This window comes from Empidonax traillii, unplaced genomic scaffold (genome assembly GCF_003031625.1).
Source record: "Empidonax traillii isolate 1590-97213 ecotype Southwest subspecies unplaced genomic scaffold, ASM303162v1 scaffold256:size688067, whole genome shotgun sequence".
Lineage (NCBI taxonomy): Eukaryota > Metazoa > Chordata > Aves > Passeriformes > Tyrannidae > Empidonax > Empidonax traillii.
In genome coordinates, this window is record NW_020955449.1 from 507,626 (window position 1) to 524,505 (window position 16,880).

Genomic DNA, 16,880 nt, shown 5'->3' on the forward strand with positions numbered 1-16,880 from the left:
CTTTGGCCCTGTGATATTAAATACTTTCTCTCACCAAGACACTGTTGTTCACCACAGAGATGGCGTCATGCTCAAAAGCGAAGAGCTGGCATTCCTGCTCTCAGCCTGCTGCATGTAGGCTTTTAACAGCTCACCCATAATGTTAACTGCAAACCAATCAAGTAGTTTGCCAACATGTATAAGCCTTGAGCTGGAACTCACAATACTTGGTCATCATCAAGACAGCAGCTTCTGCACAGGACATCTCATAGAGCAGTCTGACAGGCATGTGCCTCTGGGGCAGCCTTTCCTTTTCATCACAGTTGAATGGCTTCCCATTATTTGCAACTGAATTTCAAGAAAACAGTGGTGAACATCTCAATTAAAAAACAGAGACTATGACAGAAAAGTCAAATTTCCTTTTGTGAGATCTAACATGATGTCTCAACCTGCTTATTGTTATTCGGCAAACAGCAGAAAATTCATTTCTGCATATGTCCCTGCCATATGGAGTGTCAGAACCATGAGAACCATTTCTGTTTCAATACAAACCCTCTTTTACTTCCTTTTCTGTAACTCATGCTGTACCTCAGCAGGGCATGGTCATGAAACCACCAACTAACCACATTTTGGTCTCAGTCAGCACCCAAGCAGCAGTAATGCCAGCTAGCTATGCCACAACAAATGGTGAATTTCCAGAGTGGAAACATCCATCAGACACAGCAAACATCTTTGCAGTGATGGTAAGCAAGGAGATGCAGGCTTGAGAACTGCTGTTTGAGGGAGAACTCCCCCTGTAGATTTGGTGGTAATTACTATGCGTGGTAGTTGTTGTTATTATTATGTGGGCTGCATTATTTGGCTTATCTCACCAGTGCTGCTGCACTCACAGCAGGAGCTCATCCTGCAGGCAGCACCTGGCTGTATGCACATGCACCACCACACATCCCAGTGCAGCCCGGGGCATGATTTATATCCCAGCAAAACACAGCTCATTTATTAATTTTTGACATCTGAGAACTAAGCCTGATGGACATCAGTTCTCTCTACAGGGAGCCTGCAAGGCCAAACCAGGAGCAATATTAGACCTTTGTAGGTACTCACAGCACATTTTGGGGCAGGATGACTCAGGCCCACTGGGTTTGAGGCAGGGTACAAGCATCCTTCCCTTGAGTCCGTGACACTAAGGAGATGAGCACAGTAAACTGAAATGATGTGACAGAGGGAAGGCTGAGATGGAAACAGGGACACTATGATAAAAGACAAGCAGTCTCTGTGGCAAGAAGGGGTTTTCCAACCCCAGAGGAGGATCAGGTGTAAGTGAGGAGAGAGACCTTGAGGCCTGCTGACCCTTTCCAGCTTCCTTATGTGAGAGCCCCTTTGCTGTCAACCCTCATTCCACGTGCCTTGGAAGGCTGGCTACCTCTGACTACCAGAGCACGTTGGTCCCTGCCTGTGTACCACTGCCAAACACGTGGTGCTCCAAACACTGCACAGGAAATGTGGAAGGACAGATCTGAAAAGGAAGGCACATCTGCTAAATATGCCCAACCACAAGGTTGGAGAGAAAAAATACAAACCCCCAAAAGAGCACAGTGATATTTGCATATAGGCTCATTCAGCACTCCCCAGGTGCATGAAGAGGCAAGAGCTGTACCCACCCTTTCATGTGAATATGCAGCATTCACGGTAGAAATCCGAGTGTTACAAATATTTGTTGGATCTTCTCTCTAGAATTTCAATAGATATAACCCAGGGGTTTAGCTACTTGGGAAAACTCTTCAAGTTTAACTGTAGTCTTTTATACTCCTCTAGACTTCAGAAATGCACTGCTCTTGCAGCTGGTATTTTTGAGATTTGAAAAGAACTCCCTTGCTAAAAGAGCAGCTGTAGAACCTACCAACAGGAGCGGTAGCCAGATGATTAGTCCTCCTGCTTCAAGGCATTTTCAGCCCCAGTTGTGGCTCAGCTGGCTTCCCTCTACCAGGCTGCAGCCACCCTTGCAGCTCCTCTGGCAGAAAGAGGAATTATTCTCCCTTCACCTGGCAGGAGCTGCTCCCCAGGCCTCAGTGCCCACATCGACAAGACAAAGGCAAACCGCCTCGTGTTCCTGCCAATACACTTTCCTTTCTCCTCTTGGCGAAGTCAGTCCCATTATGAGATAATGAGAAGAAAGAAGTACAAGCCCGAAAAAAAATCCATCTCTGATGCGAGAATTTCAAAAGGCAGCCAGTTTCCAGAAGGCAAGAACTATTCTCCACATTAATTATCTGCAGAGGTGCAAGAAACTGGTTGACAATAAGAAGTTAGGTAATAAAAGCTCTGATTTAACTCATTAAGGTTTCTGTTATGGCTCCAGGTATGTGTAGTCTCAGTGCATGTGGAATTTTATTTATGCCTGCATTGCAACCACGTTTGGAGAGCACTGCTACAAGGCACAGAGTGAGTAAGGAAGAAATTGAAGGTAATTTTGTTCTGCACCTCAAGAGATGTGAGCCATTTCCACTATCACAGTATGCAAGCAAATATCCACCTCCCTCACAACGTAACCTCAAGCAATGTGACTGCACCCCCACAGCAGGATCATGGCCCAGGGCCCTCCCAGCACAGTAAATCTCTGCAGGTCACTCAGTGTTAGCGTTGCAATGTCGATTTCTGTCATCAGGGACTGAAGTAGGCAAGACTGACACTCTATTTTGTACCAGGTGTCTTCTGTAAAACACAAACCAGTAATCCCTCTAAATCTACGTGGTTTCTCCTCCTCCAGCTTTTTTAATGAAAAGCAGGTACGCTTCTGTGGAGTTTCCCATTTTCCTCACTTTAACTGAGAGCAGAAAATGCAACAAGGTAGTTGTGGGGTAAAATTCTCAATCAAACATTTCCTAAATTCCAGCTGTTGTAAAAATGACAACCAACACCCTCTGTCCCACTGGAAGGTAAGCCAAATTATCTTTACAGGCCATCCCCAGCAGTTTTGACCTATGTAGCTATGTTGTATCTTAGACTAATGGTTTAGACTAATTTGGGATGAAGCCTTTCTCGACAGCCAATCATTTATGTTCTAAATTGGTGGCCTCCATCTCAAACAAAATCTACCTGCCAGCACAGACATCCCACAGAACAAAGAGGAAAACCTCACTCAAATGTCAAGGTCACTCAGGATTCTTGGACACGCCAGTAGGTAGAGGAGGTCCTCAGGAGACGCAAGCTGAGATTTCCTGGGAGAGTTTTACCTTCTTGGATTTTGCCTCTCCTTGCCAAACATGAAGAGAAATCCCTACACTGGTTCTCCTCACTTGCAATTGCCAGGGCTGCCTGACCTGCTGTGTAAAGGGACTGATGAAGAAATGGAGGCAGGAGCAGGAGAGAGCAATCCTTGTGCTGGCATGTCTCCAGACCCACTTTGCTCACATTGCAGCACGCCCGTACCCTTGGGAGGATGTTCATGAGGAAAGGGCTTCCCCTTATGGGTCAGCAAATGTTGTGCCTTCTAGCCCTCCTAAGGGTTTAAATGCAGGTTTATTACAGGGGTGACATAAACTGGTCTGTCTCAGATTCTCCTTCGCCTACAGTAGATTCCCACCACTCCTTCGTGTTAATGACACACTGCTCTTTCTGTGCAAGAAGTCATTAGTGCAGTGGTGTTGGGGAGATAACTGCTGCCAAATCAAGGCCTGTGCTCACAATAACTGGTGCAAAGAGAACATAATTTTACTTCATTTTTAATGACCCAAATGCAAGCCTAAAGCTACCCGCATTCAAATGCGTTAGCTGAGCTCACCCGTTCTCCTCTAATTAGTCCATGTGTCTAGTCTCAAAAAGAAAAGAATGAATAAAACTTATGCCACAAATCAAAGGCCTCTGTACCCAGGAAAGGCTGGAGGGCAGGCACTACTCCCCATGGGTGTTCATGGAGATCACCACCATGCTGAGCTCTAGGTCCAAAAATGGCACGTGGCTTTGCGACTCCCACCTGCTCCTTTGCAGGATTTTCCATCACGTAACTAGGGTGCTAGAAGCAAATTCCTACTTGCAAAGAGCTGTTGCATGAGTTGCCTGATGATATACACCTTTTCAGTGTATGGGCTTTTACAGAGAAACTGAGGTGCTGAAGTGTTGTTGCTTCACCTTCTGTCACAGTTGATGTTAGCAGGGGTTTTTAAAACACTTGGTCTGAAATGCATCCCCTGCTTAAGTTTCCAGTCTCCCCCTTGCAACCCTGAACTTCAATTAATTTCTTAAGGCTTCCAAACTGGTTTATTCAGTTGCAGTTTTCCCTAATTAAATAATGTTCACACAGCTCAGTACATTTCTCTTCATGTACAGCAAGAGAATTTTAAACCTCTGCTCTAGCTGAGAGGGAATGGGTTAACACAATATTAAGTATGGAACTTTTCATGTTATCTCTTTTTCTTTCTCTCTCTTGCATGTATCCATCCAGAGTGTGACTACCAAAATGCTGACAAACTGCAGGAAAATTCATGTCAATTTAGTTCTCCTTTTACCATGCAAGTGATTTTTCTTGGCAAGGCCAGAAGTATTCTCTTCTCCTCATTGTTTTTAACCTTCCTTTGCTGCCTAGAACCAAGCCAGCATTGTCCCTGCAAACATACTGAAGCTGAAACTTGTGCAATATCAGCTCAATGCATTTAAGATACAAATGCCAAACTCATTCTGCAGCAAGAGCCAAATAACTTTTTTGAACAACCTGTTCGAAACTATCTGTTGTAAATGTGAACAGTACAACTTTGCCCTACGGTTTGGTGGGACAGGGGCCCTCTGAAGAGCACCGTAAGCACTTTGCAACTCTGGAAATGCTCTCAGCAGCAGAGAAGAACCATTCATATGAACCATTGTGATTCTGGTCCCTCTTTCATTTTTCCATCCCGCTCCTTCTTTTCCAATTTTCGTCATGCATTCATCACCTTTTACCTTACCCTACCTCATCCCCATACATGCATTTCCCTGACTGGTCTTTCCCCTACTCTAATTGCTGAGGCATAGGCATATGCAGCCCTTAGGTATATGGGCACCTTGAGATATATGCATCGCTTTTGGAGATGGCTGCAGTTGTTGTGTGAGACCATTTACTCACACCAAGAGGAAAGGGCAATGGTGTGGATTAGCTTTAGCTGAGCTGTGCAATAGCTGCAGGTGACAAATGAACTGTGTCTGTGAAGCAGAGCAGTGGCTGAACAGTGCCACACTCCCTTTGATGTATAGGATTAAGTGCCTGTTTTTTAAACCCTGAGAGTCTGACTGTATTTTCCAGGTCATCTCTGGTTTATACAGTGCATGTGGCTAAGTGTTCAAGTAGGCCGCTGTGGCTCTCCTTTCTCACTGGTGCTGGACTCTGCTCTCCTCCATTTCACACCAGAAATGTAACACCTCAGCACAATATCAACACACCTGACCATGGGATTACAATGGCTGGGGTAGAAATCAGCACTTCCCCTGCCCCACAACCACAGCCTGTCCGTCTTGCCCCTGTGCTTGTGCCCACAGAGGCAGCAGACATCACCTCTCAGAGGTTTCCTCCCAGCACTGCCAAGCCTCTTGTCCTGCCTCACAGCTGGCAGCTAATAGCTTCCCAGCATCTCCCCTAAAAATGCACTACTTTAGCAGTGTAATGAGCTCCCTAGCTTGAGTCTTTTACTGACTCCCCACAAATCACTGGAAGGACAAACTGCTGTTTTGGTTCATTAGCAAGTGTTTTGTAGAAATCTGTTTATATATTTGCAAGAGACCAACATGCTCATTCATACTAATGTAGGAATACTCGAACTGAGAAGCAACTTAAGCCTTCCAGCTCATCTTCCAGCTCTGCAGGACTGGTAACAGAAAGCAATTCTTCCCCCAAAGCATGGCAAATTCTGTGGCACACCAAGGACCAGACAGAGCACACAAAATAGTAGTCAGCATTTTTCTTAAAACCCCAGCTCTTGGAGCTCTGGGATTCAACAAGAAATTTAATTTTCACCTAAAACACAATGAGTGAAGCACACTCTGAGGTTTTAGCTCTTGGCACAGCAGAGGAAAACATCACCAGAAAGGCTCAGACAAATAAAATGAACCTCAATGGCACTGGCACCACTTTCAGGTCTTGTAACATTTTAAGCAGCTGTATCACAGATGTGACTCATGGGCTCTTTGTATTGAAAGGAGAAAGGTTCTGCGCCGAACAGAATGTGGGAGCAAAGACCAGGCAAAAGACTGTTAAGGATACATTGCTGTCTGACCATTTAGGAGCCACTCTGGGAGTCACACATGGACCACCCAAGATTTAAACTGTTGGGACTGAAGCGCCTTTGCAGTGGGCAGCTCCAGTGAACCCACGGGTGCCCTGCTTGGCTCCCACCACACACCACCCTCATTGTCAGACAAGATTCCCTCACAGGGTTGACCCCAGGTTTCCTATAGCAGAGTCCCAGACGCCTGGATCAAGTAATTTAATTGTGTGCAGTGACACCATAACAGCTTGAGTAGGTGCCTCCACGGTCAATGAAGGAATGCCTTGGCTTTTTTATCCTTACAGTCTGTGTGCCTCTTCATCTCATGCTCTTTATACTCCTAACACATGCCTCTTGGTCCAATGGTGATACTTTGTTTAGGGTCTTTCCACTGTTTATATGGGTTCTCTCAGACTCCCTGGGTGACTGGTCACCCCCTGGCCAGCGCAGAAGGTCCCAGTGCCCTTTGTCGGGCAAAAGGTCAGCACCAGTTTATGGCCCCTTGCCTGAGGTTCCAACACATTTCCCTCACCCCTGGCACAACCTGCAGCTCGCAGCTGCACAATGATGTGCACCTGCACTAGGTGTGTTCCTCAACAAGGACAGGACACAGGGATGCAGGAGAAGGAGCCCTAGCATTTCACTTGTGCTCTTTGAAGTTACTGACTTCAGAAGGTAGGAGCCCTTTGGCACTTCATATTTACAAATTAAAACAGGAACCATTTCCTTTGGCACCCAAGGCTGAACTAAAAGCCTTCCTTAAGGGTTTGAAGTTGCTGAGGAAGAGGAATTTTGGAAAACTTCAGGCTGGTTCTGCAGTTCTACTCTGCCAAATGATATGAATCCATCCAAGCTTTTGGATGTTCTGCATTAACACCCGGCAGCAGCTATGGGATGAAAGCTACTGCTGCAGTCCACAAAGCTTGGTGTGTCAGCTGGAACAGAGTAACAGGGAATGTTAGAACATTTCCCTTTACAGAGAAACCAAATGGCCCTCCTAGATTGAAGAGGACAGGTGAAAGGATCAGAAGTCAGGGACTACGTATGTGAAGCAGCAAAGGAGCTAGGAGGGGAAGTAGCTGCTTTAATGCCTAGAGGAAACTTGAAGGAAAAAAACCAAGATAACTTTGCAGCAGGATTTGTGGAGCATAGGGGGACATCATCAAGGTCCTCCCTGGAGACACCAGGACACTCCTAGCTGGCAGGCACAGGGGCCGGAGGTTTTTCTCCTGTATTGGGCGAAAAGGGCATAAAGATTGTTTATCTTTCTCAGACTAAGTATTTACAACCCTCTCCAACTTTCCCTACGTTTTCAGGATAGACTCTCCTTGCATAGGTGTCTGCAATGGTCTTGCTCAGCTGCATGTAAGAGCAGAGCAATCTCCCTTTCAGTTCCCAAGATTTGGGTTCCCATTACCTGCTCTAGGAGAGGGAGGACATCACACAGCAATAAGGAGACAGTGGTCCAAGGGAATTTTCTTAGCTCTTTTCTGCAGATGTGTTTTGCAGGTAGAGTTTGGTAAGCACAACTCCTAACCCACTGCTGCCCTAAGATCTGTTCATTAGCACCTTTGTGAGGGCTTTCCAAGACTGCCAGTTCTCAAGCGGCTGAGATACGGTGTTTTAATTGTATATAATTAAATACTGCTCCCTTATCTAGATTTCAAAGTTTACTGTTGGGGCTTTGGTTCCAATGCTCTCTTCCCCTCTAATTAGCTTCCTTAATCTGTGCAGCCTTGCTTCTTTCCCCACGGGGACAGGGCTCTCCTGCAGGGAAGCTTGGTTTGCATCTAATTATTAGCAAAGGACACAGGCAGAAGAAAAGCACTGGCCCTGTCCCAGATATCCCTTGTGAGCAAAGAGCCCAGAGTGGGTGGCCGCAGGGAACCTGTGAAGGTTGTATGTGTATGTATGCGCTTGGTCTTCCTGCTCTATCTGTAGGTTGCTTTGCATGCTGTCCCATCACACTTCTGTGGCAGAAGACCATGCAGGATGGGGGCCACCTGACTGAAGTGCTACTCTCATGATGGACACTTTTGCTTGGCTAGCACATAACAACAGGAGAGGAGGAGTTGGCAAGACCTCATCTGACCCAACGTGTCCTAAGAGACATTACATCTGGTATCATTTTGGGCAATGATCTTCTAAGCTGTTCCCTGCTGTCAACAGAGGTTACCCACTCCCACAAGCTCCTTCTGAGTGGACCCTCTTGTACTACAAGGAAATTTTCCTGCTGACTAATCTGAATTGCTTCTGCTGCTTCCTCAAGATCCTGAAGACACAGAGAATATCTTATTTCCCTTTACACAGCTCAAGACTTATACCTACCTTCCTTATGCCTCTTTCTAAATTAAACAGCACCAGTTGTTGCAGTTTCTCACCTTGGGTCATGTTTCTCAGATCACCAGTCATTTTATGTGCTTTCCACTGGACTTTCCTTAACCTCTTCAGCGTTCAGATTGCTCAGAGCTAGACACAGTTGAGCAGAGAGAGCACAAGGATGGCTACCCCCCGCTTGAATATCTTCAGGATGACATCTGTCTTATTCATTGCAAGAGCATGATGTTGTGAGCTCAGATTTGGCTGCCAGGTCACAATGGCACCCCTTTGACTTGGTTGTTTCCCTCTCACTTGAACTTGTGCAAATGACTATTCTTGCAGAAACACTTTACAGTGTCTTCTCTTCAAACTAATTCACAGCTCACCTCTGTAAATCCCCATCTGACCTATCATAACACTTCCAACCTCTATACTCTTTCTATCTGCAGGTTTAAACAGCGATTTTGTCTCTCCCATGCCAAACAAGCTCTGTTACAGAGCACAAACCTACTGAACATCTTTTCACCCCCATCCAGTGACACATTTCTCTTTCCAGACAGGTTAGATCCCATCACCCCAGCGGCCCATTTAGCCAGGTCTTCCCTATGACAGTACTCAACTAGGCAACATTACAAGCCCTTCTGAAGCTCAGTGATATGATGACACTGCTTCTCCCTTCTCCAAAAGGCTAGCATAAAAGGAAATTAGGTTGGCTTGATAAGACTTGTTCTTGACAAATACATGCTGGATGTTATTCATCTCCTTGTTATCTTTGAGGTACTTAGAAATAATGTATTGATTTATTCTAGGCTCATTTAGGTACAAAAGCAGACCTAATCTAGCTGAGCTGCTTTTGAAGGCAGCTTCTGAGCTTGCCTGCACATCACCTATTGCCTATGAAACCTTCCAGAGGAATTGCTAAGAGCCCCTCATGCATTCCCCTCATAACACGAGGCTAGATTTAGGTATGCCTTCTAGGTCTGCAGACAGGCAGATTACATCATCTTTGTCCTACACCCGCAGGTCTCATCAACACAAACATCCATTGCTTCTTGGTAGAATCTGTTGTTCAGCTACCTTCCCCTTCTCTCTCTCCATTTCTAAGGCATGAACATCCAGAACATCTCCTTCCCATCTAATTCTTGTCCAATTCATGCTCTGACTGATTCTGATCCAACGCTCCCACACTGCTCTGTTACAATCCTCCCTACTAAACTGACCCATTTTCAGGTATGATTCTTCCTGATTTCCAGGTCATTGGAAAGCTCATGAGTCAGGTAAATCGCCTGATATGCTTCCCTCTCTTTCCCCTGTGGTAGGATGATTCGTGTCTGCGGCATTAATACTGACTTTGTTTACATTATTTTTACCCTGTGTAGGGGTGATATCTTATTCCCCTAGGTTCTGTTATATACCCAGGCTAAGCTGAGGAGGAAGATAAATTTCCATAACCAAACCTAAAGTGTGAATGGAAATCTATTGCACCAAGCAAACACTTGGTTCCTGCGCAGACTCTGGTGCCAGGTAAAACCTGCTCCCTACCTGCTTGAGCCAAAGTAACAAGTTGTGTCTCAGATCAAGGCTCCCCTTCTCAATGAAACCAGGGCGTCTCTCCCTTGCTCACTGCAGCTCGATTCATTCCAGACTCCCTGCAGAACTGAGTTTTTTCTGCCTTATACGCTGTGACAGGGTGTGAATTTGTATGAGAGCTGTGCAGTGTGAGGACAGCAGAGCTGGGCTGCGCAATGGCATTGCTGAGAGGGAAGGGAGGGCTGTGGCCGAGGACGCACATGTCCTCGGAGCACAGTGTCCACAGTCTCCAGACAGGCGTGTTGCTTGCCCTTATCTAAAGGCATGCCAGGATAAGTCATCTGTCACAACACTGGTGAGAGCAGCGCTCAGGATGCATGAAGGTTTTGGGGCAGAGGATGGCAGAGCCACGGCCACATGAGCTGCACAGAGATGAAGGGGGGGAGCAAGTGCCGGGGGAAAGGCAGGGATGCCTGCACAAGTTGAGGAGCTGAGAGCCTGCCTGAGCAGTTTGAGGGGCTGATGAGTATGCTAATAGATCAGTGGAGTTATACTCCAAATTGTTTGCAAAGACTCAACATAAAACTATTTTGTTCTTCAGAATGATGCTTACTGGCACATTAAACCTGAACATGCAAGCACATCGCAAAATGAGTTTCTTACTAGGAAGCAAGCAACCGAGTTGAGAGCAAAAGAGCTCAGAGCAAATCAATCATTTTTTTTGGTATTTGTTTTCTGCTGGACCCAATAAAAAACTTCATGTCCTTCTTATGTCCCAGTCAGTGAGACAACAGCTTTGCCACCTGGTGACAGTGCATCTGGCCCTTGGGACAAGGGTCTCCGCAGGGCATACTGGTCTTGTGGTTGAATTAGAGCCATATTGCATGACCCCAAAATAGCACAGTGTGTGACTAGTGCACACCAGTGTTTTAACAGGACCAAAGAACCAAAGGAATCACTCAAGCTTTCCAATCTGTAAAGAAGTTTGCTGACAAGAATGTCATAAAATTTCAACCACCTCTAAAACAACCCCACAGGTAGTATCTCTGCATTGAACCCCACTCAGTTGGTCCCCACCCCTGTCTTCAGCCACCTCAGAGATCTGCACCCTTATCTAGAGATCTGCACTCAGAGGACCTTTCCCTGGACAGGACTTTGCTCTAAAGGGGCAGGCATATGCCATCAGTTCCATCTTTCTCCTTTCAGCACCCAATTCACAGGGATCCAGCCATACCCCCATTCTTTGTTATTGCTTTGTTTCTCATTGCCAGACATGTTTTATTGTTACTTTGATTGTGTAGGAAGGAGTCCAGATATTATGGAAATGAAACCATATAGGGACTGGATGGAAGAGGCCCATGCTGGTTACCCTCTCACTTACACAGCAATGGGAATATTTTCTCTCTTACACTAAGATATTTTTAAAACAGAGAATGCCGTTATTATTTCTTGTCGCCCAGGATCCAGCATTGCCATTCTTGGAAACCAGCACAAAGCCTCCAATGTCATTGTCAGAAACTTTATGAGTAGAGTTTCTGATATCTCCCAAGATGTCCTCAGGCTAAATGGCATTTATGACTTGGAGAGGGCTGACCTTAACTCCAGCCATGCCCAAGACTGCAAAAAAGAGAACATACCCAGTAGTACCAACACAGCGAGGCCATGCACCCAGCATTGCAAACACTGCAGCTGTGAAAGACTGTTAATCAAAGCTCCTCATCTGAGAGTACTGAAGAAACACAGGTGGTTTGGAAGACCAGACTGTGAAGGTTAAGCTAAAACTGTTACCCTATGGTGCTGGAGAACAGGGGAAGGAGCAGAGAGAAGGGATAGAGGTGACTTTTCCCTTGCATGGCAGCGATGTGCGTGTCCTTGCTAGTGAGCACGTGATTTTGTCCCTGGTGTGAGCAATGCTAGTAGAGACACATACAAACTAGATCCAGGCATGGAAGACTGTGCATCGCCTCTGGTAGGCCTGCCTGACAAGGGCAGAGCAACATCACATCCCCCTGTCAGCAGAGAGCTGCCCAATCGTGCTCTGCCTGCAGCATGTGGGATGATGCCTTTGGGCTCAGTCTTTCCGTCTGAGGAGGGTCTGCTTCTGACTCAGTCAGTTGTCTGGCAGGTCCAGCTTCTCCTCTATGTTTGGCTTAGGATAACAGCAGATGTTTCTCTGCCCATCTGCACAGATGCTTGGATGCCGTCTGTGGTCAGCTGTCTGCTTTTTGTTCTGTCACTCTCATTTTAAGCCCACAAATTCAGCCCTGCTGCTGCAAGAATACCAAGTGTCATCCACTGAGTTCAAACCTGAGGGCAAAGTGACAGAGGAAAGAAGTCTATTCCCAAGCTAGATGCACAATTTGAACTGCACTTGCATTAGGATCCCGTGAACTAATGAATTACCTCTCCCTGTTCAAGGATTTGCCACAGAAATGGATTCCACGTGCACAGGAGGGAGAAGGGCGGAAGATGGCTCTGTTGACAAAAACTGAATATCACTGCTGGTGCCAGTGCTGCTGCCAGCAGTGCTCAAACACATGTCAGGGAAAGAAGGGTCTGCAAAGGGGGACAGGACTTCTCCTATCCCCCATTCTTGTCTCCCCAGCAAGGAGCTATGCAGCAGTGCTTCACTCCAAGATAACTTTCCCATGCCAACAGGCTTTGCTAGGGTTGTTGTTTTAATTTTTAAAACAAGCCTAGATCCTGCATTTTAGAAATTACTGCAATGCATTTAATAGGTAGCCTTTTCATAAAGGAGCACAGCGGATGTGTACACAGGCCCTGATGAAGCTAATAACTACCTCTCAATGGCTTTCAGGGAGTTATTACATATTTAAGATCCAAGCTCCCTTAATCAACCACAGAGATGCAGCTGGCAGCAGTAAATTGCCAACAACAGTTCATTACAAATAAGGAAACATTGGTTTTTCAAGGACAAAAACTGTGTCAGTTGTTCAGTGAGAGCTAACCACTCTTGTCCTCACCCTTCTCCCCTGCCCCATTCACCCCCAGTGATATCCTGGAACAACTTCCTTCATCCAATGACACAACTTTGCTGCCTGAGCCCCTCCACAGGAGACATCACCAAATCAAGTTCCTAGATTTCCTGACTTATTTGGGCAAACAGCACAGTTTGCAGCATCCCATGTTCGCCCTGCCCAAGCAAGCTACAGGCAGGACTTTTCCCGCAACACCGTGACGATGTGCGACAGGAGCAGACCCACTGGCTTTTGCTCCAGGGAGCAGAGGACCAGACCAGGCCACGAGACGCTTGGAGACTCAGCTGCATGTATGTGCTTCACAGGCTTGAGACCTGTCTTGGGCACAGAACAGAGAGAAGGTCTGTGAACAACATGTGTTCACACCTCATTTCCTTGATGCCTCCTAACAGAAATGTACAGGGTTGTCCATGCAGTTTAAGAAAAATGCCCAGGGCTGGGAGATACTAAGCCATGGTCAGGAAAGACTAAACGTTGTTTGAATGAAGAGGAGAAAAAGAAAAGACAGCCCTATTATAGCTGCATCTTCCCCTCTTAAGAGGGTCAACCAGCTTTTGGCCTTCAGGAACCAAAGCAATGATACATTTCAGACCCAGAGAACTCCTCCTCGAAAGTCCCCTGGAAAGGGAAACAGGCCCCTATGCCATGCCCCAGCATGGAGCAACACACCTACTCAGACCCCTGCTGTGGGCCACAGGGCTACCTTCCATAAGCTGGACTTCTACTGGGTGGACCAGGAGCACTGGATGCTCCTGCCAAGGATTCAAGCTCTAGATCCGGGTGGCCATATTTGTACTGCCTGCAAATCCCACGATGCCAGGCAATACTTCCACTGGTGAGGGGAAAACACTCTCTAAACCCCAAGCTGGGCTCTGGAAGCAGGCCAAATAAGAGTTTAATCTTTATTTGGTCTATTTTGATATCTCACACTGTGCTACCATACATTAACCCTCTGCAAAGTTGGGGCTGTTGAGTGAGGGGGATGCACATTGGTCCAGCCAAACAAAGTGGGACCACAAAGAGTAAGAGAATGTGTCCAACAATGAAACCTGCAAAGGGGAATGTTTGTTTGCTTCCCCTTCAGCCTGGTTTACAGCTGCGTCTCTGCCGCTGCAGAAGACACCCTGCTCTTCAACTGCCTCCTAATGCAAGGCTGCCCATGATGAAGGCTTTATTTTTTTTCTCTGAAGCTGCAGGCCACAGATGCAAAACTGAGATAGAGGGGTCCCAGGGCTGAGTCAGGATATTGTTTTTACTGTTTCTTTAGAAATGCCTCACCCAGCGTCTTTTGGAAAAGGGATACTTAGAGAATCGGTACCACTTAGTTACCCTCCTGCCATAATCTATATTTATTGACATGGACATATTTAAAGGGCTCTTGGGAGGAGCCTGTATGATGTCTGGGGATGCTTCCCCTAAAAAATTAGAGGATTTAGCTGGTGATTTTGTCTCTGTTAGCATTTGGCTCCTAGATTTATGCTTCCAGAGAAATATCAAAGCTAACTTGGGCAAGTCAGATTCAGTGAGCATCTCTGTCACTTCCTAAACTTGCAGTAGACATCTCTTATAAAAATGGCTAAACTAGGAACCAGAGATAATTTGACTTAAGATTTTCCAATCATTTACAGGAGCTTTGGTGAATTATGAGTTTGACTGGTTGTCCACATAACTGTATGTGCCACCTTCTTCACTGACATAATTGCAGTAAAATCTTTTCTTTTAGGGTGTGTGTGCAGATATCTGGAATGCAGATTGTAATAGATCTCTAGTTATCTCTAAAAAAATTACAATTTTTTGAATACGAAAGAACACACTGTTTTCATATAGCTTTGCATTCACATCTGGAAGGGGTACCCCTCCTGATGCTCAAGATAGAAAGGAGAAGAACTGATGGGATATCAGCTGAGAGAAGGAGTGCTTCCTCCTCTAATATAGGAAACTGGACTTCTTTTGAATTATTTAGCATTCAGTCAGGAGATAAAAATAGCCTGGCTAGATGAACCAAGGACCTCTTCTATGATCACAATAGTGGGCAAGTGGGCAGGAAGAGCCTACAACTACACATCTCCATGTTCTCATCAAGAACACTTTAATCGTTAATGGAGATGCAAGACAAGGCTGGAGTCACCTTGTTAAGGATGGTCCCAGAGGGAAGGCTCTCTCTAACACTTTAAATCATAGTACCTTGTCCTGCAGCAATGTCTCAGAGCCCCAGGGACCCGTGCAGCACCACAGAGACTGACCTTGCTGAACCCCAGTCAAAAATCTTAAGCTTTCCCACACAGCTTGGAACGATTTGTCACGCAAACACAGGTAACCCCTTTGCAAAACACATTTAAATGCTGTTTCTTTCACTTGGTAATATGCATCCCCTGAACACACAAGCTGTGTTTCAGGAACAAGGAGTAGAAAAGCATCACCCCAAAAGGCAGAGCCAGGATAAAATATTCCAGAGGAGGACCAGCATCTTCTCCATTACACATCTTTTTTGGTAGCATCAGAATGAGATGTTTGTTTAAACGAACGAAGTAGCATGGCGTCAGCAGTTAAACAGCTATTCTGTGTACTCTGGGAAGGGGGACGTCAACAGACTGCCAAATGGGAAAGACTCTCTGGACACTGCAAACAAACAACATATTACATAATTAGGCTTTTTGGGAACCAGAGGAAGGTCTCTCAGAGGATCAGGGTCCTTCCAGTGCTTTCTAATTTTACTGGGACTTACCAGCAAGCCTGCCTTCTAATAATAGAGGTTTGTGCATGCTTTTCTTTTATCTTCGTGTCTCCCTGTACTGCCCTACCTTTGTTATTAGTGCCCCAGAAAAACACATCTTACTCAATTTTACCAAGCTGATTGATACAGACCTGAATGGCAGAGCTGAAGAGCCACTAAAGACCTTTAGAAAGGGCAGCAAAGACATCTCTTGGCCAACAGAGCATGGGAAAAACTGAAATTTTAGAGCTCTATTGAATCCAATGTGCTAGGGCATTGCACCATTCTACATAACTGTGATTTAGCTAAAGCACAGGCACTATCAAGCAATGACAGAGTAAACAGGCTTTAGCTCTATAATCCACATATTGTGCTAGCATATCTTCTTTATTACCACTGGGGCGAATTCTTCCAAGGGAGGATGCCTGTAAGCAGCAGCTCAGTGTCAGGACCACTCAGCTTCTGTGCTGCAGGGCTGCCCTACATTTGTGGCTGCAAACATGGGCCTGCAGGAAATCTTCTGCAAGTCAGATTGTACCTTCCAACACCTAAACATGGACTGTAGCACCTAAGTTTTAGACTAATATGTACTGCCTTTCAGACACAGTTTGGAGTATGTACAATGAGTTTCATACTGTGCATGTCCTCTCCCACCTGAATGGAGAAAACCCCCCAGTCAATAATTGGCCCTGCAGTCAACCATCTCCTTACTCACCATTCCCCAAGCATCTGTACCACACTGTGAACTCCTAAAATGGTGCTTCCTGTGTATCATCCCTCCCTGTGATTACAGGGAGAGATAGTTCAAAGGCAATAGAGATACGATGGCATCTGCACAGAAAAAAAAACACACAAGTTTCCAAGAAAGCTGTTTTCCCCTGTTTTGTGCCTGCAGTGCACATACTGACAGCCAGTAAAAAGAGGAAGGAGGAGGCTTGCTGTCCTGGTGAGGGCACACCAGCACACCCCAGTAGGCCAGGCAGCAGACCCAGCAGGATGTGGTCAGCTCATTTCCAGCACACCCCTTGGTTACTGCCCTGTTGGCAGAAGTCAGTAGTGGATAGCATAGTGAAGGGAAGGCCACCACCAGAGGCAGTAGGCACAGCAGTG

The 16,880-nt window shown here is 46.0% G+C and overlaps 1 protein-coding gene and 1 long non-coding RNA gene across 3 annotated transcripts in view; one reads left to right on the plus strand and one right to left on the minus strand.

Moving 5' to 3' along the window:
* The window catches only part of SLC8A1 (solute carrier family 8 member A1), a 114,139-nt gene that overhangs the window by 83,413 nt on the left and 13,846 nt on the right, over positions 1-16,880 (minus strand). The gene's annotated exons all lie outside the window — the stretch shown is intronic.
* On the plus strand, positions 6,244-8,579 carry LOC114060056. Its single transcript, XR_003571810.1, has 2 exons — positions 6,244-6,476; positions 8,151-8,579. It is a non-coding gene; the product is annotated as an uncharacterized LOC114060056 (long non-coding RNA).